The following is a 6000-nucleotide window of genomic DNA, read 5'->3' as shown; positions in this document are numbered from 1 at the left end:
CCAACTCCCGGAGTTCACCCAAACCCACGTCCATCGAGTCGGTGATGCCATCCAGCCATCTCATCCTCTGTCATCCCCTTCTCCTCCTGCCCCCAATCCCTCCCAGCATCAGAGTCTTTTCCAATGAGTCAACTCTTCACATGAGGTGGCCAAAGTACTGGAGTTTCAGCTTTAGCATCATTCCTTCCAAAGAAAACCCAGGACCAATCTCCTTTAGAATGTTCTGTTTAGAATTTTATTATTTTCTTCTATGTATGTATCTGCTTGGGAATTGAATTATCAAAATGGAGAATTTTTAAATTATTAATTCGGCTCACTTTTTATTTGAATTATTCTCTATTTGTAATCTCTTCTTTCCAGCAGTTCTAAGCTTTTCACTCCCAGTTACTAAATTAACAACTTGGAATTTATGGAATCTGACTTACATTTAAACTAAAAAACAAAACAAAAATAGGCTTCTTCCTCAATTTACTTAAAAATCAATCAGCTCACAAAATGTAAAACCTGCCTTTTACAAACCTGGATTAAGCTTGGGTCTTTTCAGGATATGGCTTTCAAATAAAGCAAAGTTTCACAAAACGGGAGAGTTTGTTTCCCTGGGTATTTGCATACAAACTTATTCAAACAAACCCAAATCCACAAAAAGCATTTAATACTTCAGCTGGTCCCTCCAAAACTGGGTCAGGGGAAATCTTAAAAAATCAATTCAAATTAGCTTATTTTGTTAAATTTCACCTGTTTGCAGGTTTCTGATGGCTTTCATCCCTGCCTTTAACCCAGTCCAGCTTTATTTGAAAGCCAAATGCACTACCTTTAGAACTGACCTGAGCTTGTTCCGAATGGCTGTCACTCAAATTGCAGCCCAGATCAGATCAGTCGCTCAGTTGTGTCTGACTTTTTGTGACCCCATGAATTGCAGCACACCAGGCCTCCCTGTCCATCACCAACTCCCAGAGTTCACTCAGACTCAAGTCCATCGAGTCAGTGATGCCATCCAGCCATCTCATCCTCTGGCGTCCCCTTCTCCTCCTGCCCCCAATCCCTCCCAGCATCAGAGTCTTTTCCTATGAGTCAATTCTTCGCATGAGGTGGCCAAAGTACTGGAGTTTCAGCTTTAGCATCATTCCTTCCAAAGACATCTAGGGCTGATCTCCTTCAGAATGGACTGGTTGGATCTCCTTGCAGTCCAAGGGACTCTCAAGAGTCTTCTCCAACACCACAGTTCAAAAGCATCAATTCTTTGGCACTCAGCCTTCTTCACAGTCCAACTCTCACATCCATACATGACCACTGGAAAAACCATAGCCTTGACTAGACGGACCTTTGTTGGCAAAGTAATGTCTCTGCTTTTGAATATGCTATCTAGGTTGGTAATAACTTTCCTTCCAAGGAGTAAGCATCTTTTAATTTCATGGCTGCAGTCACCATCTGTAGTGATTTTGGAACCCAGAAAAATAAAGTCTGACACTGTTTCCACTGTTTCCCCATCTATTTCCCATGAAGTGATGGGACTGGATGCCATGATCTTCGTTTTCTGAATGTTGAGCTTTAAGCCAACTTTTTCACTCTCCACTTTCACTTTCATCAAGAGGCTTTTGAGTTCCTCTTCACTTTCTGCCATAAGGGTGGTGTCATCTGCATATCTGAGGTTATTGATATTTCTCCCGGCAATCTTGATTCCAGTTTGTGTTTCTTCCAGTCCAGCGTTTCTCATGATGTACTCTGCATAGAAGTTAAATAAACAGGGTGACAATATACAGCCTTGACGAACTCCTTTTCCTATTTAGAACCAGTCTGTTGTTCCATGTCCAGTTCTAACTGTTGCTTCCTGACCTGCATACAAATTTCTCAAGAGGCAGATCAGGTGGTCTGGTATTCCCATCTCTTTCAGAATTTTCCACAGTTTATTGTGATCCACACAGTCAAAGGCTTTGGCATAGTCAATAAAGCAGAAATAGATGTTTTTCTGGAACTCTCTTGCTTTTTCCATGATCCAGCAGATGTTGGCAATTTGATCTCTGGTTCCTCTGCCTTTTCTAAAACCAGCTTGAACATCTGGAAGTTCACAGTTCACATATTGCTGAAGCCTGGCTTGGAGAATTTTGAGCATTACTTTACTAGCGTGTGAGATGAGTGCAATTGTGCAGTAGTTTGAGCTTTCTTTGGCATTGCCTTTCTTTGGGATTGGAATGAAAACTGTGGAATGTGGAAAGAAAATTGCAGCCCAGGTAAGTCCAGAATGTATCTCTAGAAATCTCTCTCTCTTTTTTTTTTCCTCTTGGGAGACAAGAATCTGATTGTATCTTGAGGAGTAGAACTGATTTCAGAAATTTTAGATTTAATAGCCCATTTTTGAATTTTTGGAGTTTCCCTCATAGCTCATTCGGTAGAGAATCTGCCTGCAATGCAGGAGACTGGGGTTCACTTCCTGGGTTGGGAAGAACCCCTGGAGAAGGAGATGGCAACCCACTCCAGTATTCTTGCCTGGAGAATCCCATGGACAGAGAAGCCTTTTTAACAGCTATTTCCATTCTTAATTTAAAAATCTGTTTTGCTGGCAAAAGTCAACTCAGAACACAGTAGTGTGTAAGCCACAACCGAAGTCTTCTAATTTCTAAGTCTGTCCCTTCTCTTCCCCAGGTGGGGGAGGTTAATCAACCCTTTAACTATATCCTCTGACACACTCTCTGCATATAATTGGAAGAAGTTATTTTTTTTCTCTTAGTTTTCCAGTTTACCAGTTTTTTTTCAGCTATACCTCTTAAAAATTCACTTCTTCCATGCAGCTTTCCAATCAAAATCTATAAAAAGCCAAAAGAAAAAGCATAAGCTCACAAATGTAAGTTTTCTTCAACCATGTGAATCAACCCAGATCGTGGTAGTAGTTGTTGTCTGAGCAAGAAGGTTGTAAGGTTCATATTATCACATAGCATACACAAATTCAACCCTTAACACAAAGTAGATTTCCTGTCTTTGAAATGATGAGAATAATTATTTCATTTATTTACCTCCCAGGAATTTATTATTTGGAATACAACCAGCTGAATTCAGACAATGCACTGATAACTGTTTGCTTTTCAAAACATTCTGCTTATTTTAAAAGCAACTTGTTAAATTTTGTCTATTAATATATGACTTATATTAACATTTTCTTGCTCAAGATTATGTGCATCAACACCTCTTATAGCTTCTGGGAATTCATTTCAGTAGTGAGCATAACAACCAGTGGTAACATACTGTATTACACAATTTCTTTAAATTCCTTTCAAGCAACCTCTTCTCAACCATGATGTTTTGTTCCAGAGCCCATGCATGAACAGTTTTTATATTTTCCAAAGTAAAAGTTGTTTTCTCCAGGTCTTTCCGCTAGGAAGTCATGATTTCCCTGTGAATGGATGGAACTTAAAGCCCAATTGTTCAATTCAAAATTCAAAAGCCACAGAATTTGGCCTAAAGTAAACAAAGCACGTTTATTCTCTTGTTCCTAATTGCTTGAAATTTTATCCAGGTTTTCTAAAAGTTGATTGAGTCTTACCAACATTTTCTATGAACCACACATGGATTTGGAGTTTATAGAAAACCCCAAAACTTTAGAAACCAAACCCCACATCAAGAAAATTTCATTTGGTTTCAAGTTTCAGTACAAAAATCTAATATAACTGTATTAAAAAAAGCACTAAGCAATACTAGATGAAGTGATCTGTTTCCAGCAAAATGCCATGCTTACATATCATTGCATACTGGTACTAATTTATGTCTTTAAGTCTTGAATGAAGTCCTCTCTATGTTTTGAAGTAAATGCAACTATGCCCATTTTATTTGTAGATAAAATTCAAATATTGACTTTACATCTTGAAATTACACAAAACAGAGTACTAAAGAACAGCATTATATGGATGTGGATCTATTCTAAACCATAGTTGAATGATTAGATCTAGAAAGACAAGGGATACAGATGGTAATTTTTGTTGTTTAGTTGCTCAGTCATGTCTGAAGTCAGCCAGGCTCCTCTGTCTATGGGATTTTTCAGGCAAGAATACTACAGTGAGTTGCTGTTTCCTTCTCCAAGGGATCTTCCTGATCCAGGGATCAAACATGTTTTCTGCATTGCAGGTGGATTCTTTACCACCGAGCCACTTGGGAAACCCATGGGTGCTAACTAGCTAAATATTAATCTATCAACTTTCAAAAGACCTAGAATCACAGAAGTAAAAGGGATTGTTTGGTTTTTACCATGGTACTTCTTCTGCAGATAGGTTATATATTACCAAACACAAGTGATTTACGCCACAAAGAGACTTGGCCTTCACAAATCTTCCTTGATCCTTCCCACATACTTTCTCCTCTTATTGGAACAGACACAGATGTTAAGCTGAGAGAATGGCAGAGTCAAAAGACAGGAGAAGATGCACAGGCTGGAGGAAATTTGCTGCTGATCCGGACACCCACACTGAACTTATTAGCAAGAAAAATCTACAGGGTTAAGACATGAACATTTGGGTGTTTCTTTATTGCAGAGGTTTCCCTGGTGGCTTAGAGGGTAAAGCATCTGCCCACAATGCAGGAGACCCGGGTTCAATCCCTGAGTTGGGAAGATCCCCTGGAGAAGGCAATGGCAATGCACTTCAGTACTCTTGCCTGGAAAATCCCATGGATGGAGGAGCCTGGGAGGCTGCAGTCCATAGGGTCTCAAAGAGTCAGACGTGACTGAGAGACTTCTTTTCGCTTTTGTTGCAGATGTTAGCCTTATTTTTATGAATACAGGAGGTATTTTGACACTGTCTTTATGTGAGTTATTTTTAGCATACCAAAAATATTAAGGCATTAAACAGAACTTTAAATTTATAGGGAGAAAGTTTAATATAATCAGCAGTATCTTAGAATTGCATCATCTAAGGTAGTATTTTTAACAACCATGAGAATTATAGTGCCTAGACCATCTTTAGATATCCTAGTTCATCTTTAGATATCCTAGTTGGAGCTGTATAATTTAAGCAATTTAAGTAATGGCTGCTTTCTAGTAAAGAGCCTGACAAAAACATGAAAGAAAAACTACAACTTACTGTCTTAGACAAAAAGTGAGAGAAAACCTATTTTTTTACCCCTTCTCTCCACTTTCTCCACAACTTGCTTTAAAAACTTGCCTTACTGTTTCCCTCTTTTTTGCTGTGTGAGCTGAGTAAGTTTGGGACAAGCGATAATGGGCATACGGGATGAATAAAAGGCCTCAGGAAATTGTAGACGAAAAACTTTGGCCCCCAATTTTTGTTTAATGCGTATAAACTATGTAAAATATTCTGGATTAAAATGTCCTGAACAGCCTAAGAAATATGGTTAGGACTATTTTAGGTCTTTTTATTGGTACCAAAGAAAGAAAAAAATATGGGGCTGAAATAAAAAACAAATTTCCATGTATTTTGACTGTTCAAGTATCTGTTGATCTAGGAAATAACAAAATGTATTTTGATTTAAAAAGTAAACTCCTGTCAACAAAAAATAGATCATTAAATATTGCCATCACCAATTACTTAAAAATTATTATAACCTTCTCAATTAACACAAGTGCAATTAAATGGGGGCTAAAGTCATTCAACAAGATGCATGTATTTGTGAATCCTTTCACGTGTGAAATAACTCTCTAGCTACTGAGAGATGTACCCGAAGAAAGTAGAACCATCAAGTGGTGATCACACTATTGGATATTTCTTGAAGTCTATTTTTCTCCTCCTTGCATTCCCCCTTCTCCCTCACTCTTCTATGACTGTGCCTTTTCCAAAGCACATTCTGATATAATCGTCATGTGAATGTTCACCTTGAATGATGTGAATCATCTAGTCTAGATAGAATCTTCTTGTCTTTGTTCTGCAGTGTGTCTTCTTACAGGTCCTCTTTTCCTCAGCCTCATTGTTCAGGTTAAGTGCACTCTTTGACTTTCCCAGGCAGAGTTAATCATTCCTTCCTCTGTTTCTATAGTGTTTGATTCTTTTCTTTTTTAAAAAA

This window comes from Bos grunniens, chromosome 14 (assembly GCF_055505025.1).
Source record: "Bos grunniens cultivar Pamir isolate PY7600 chromosome 14, Bosgru_T2T1.0, whole genome shotgun sequence".
NCBI lineage: Eukaryota > Metazoa > Chordata > Mammalia > Artiodactyla > Bovidae > Bos > Bos grunniens.
The sequence above is the reverse complement of the archived record's forward strand: the minus strand, read 5'-3'. Positions refer to the sequence as shown.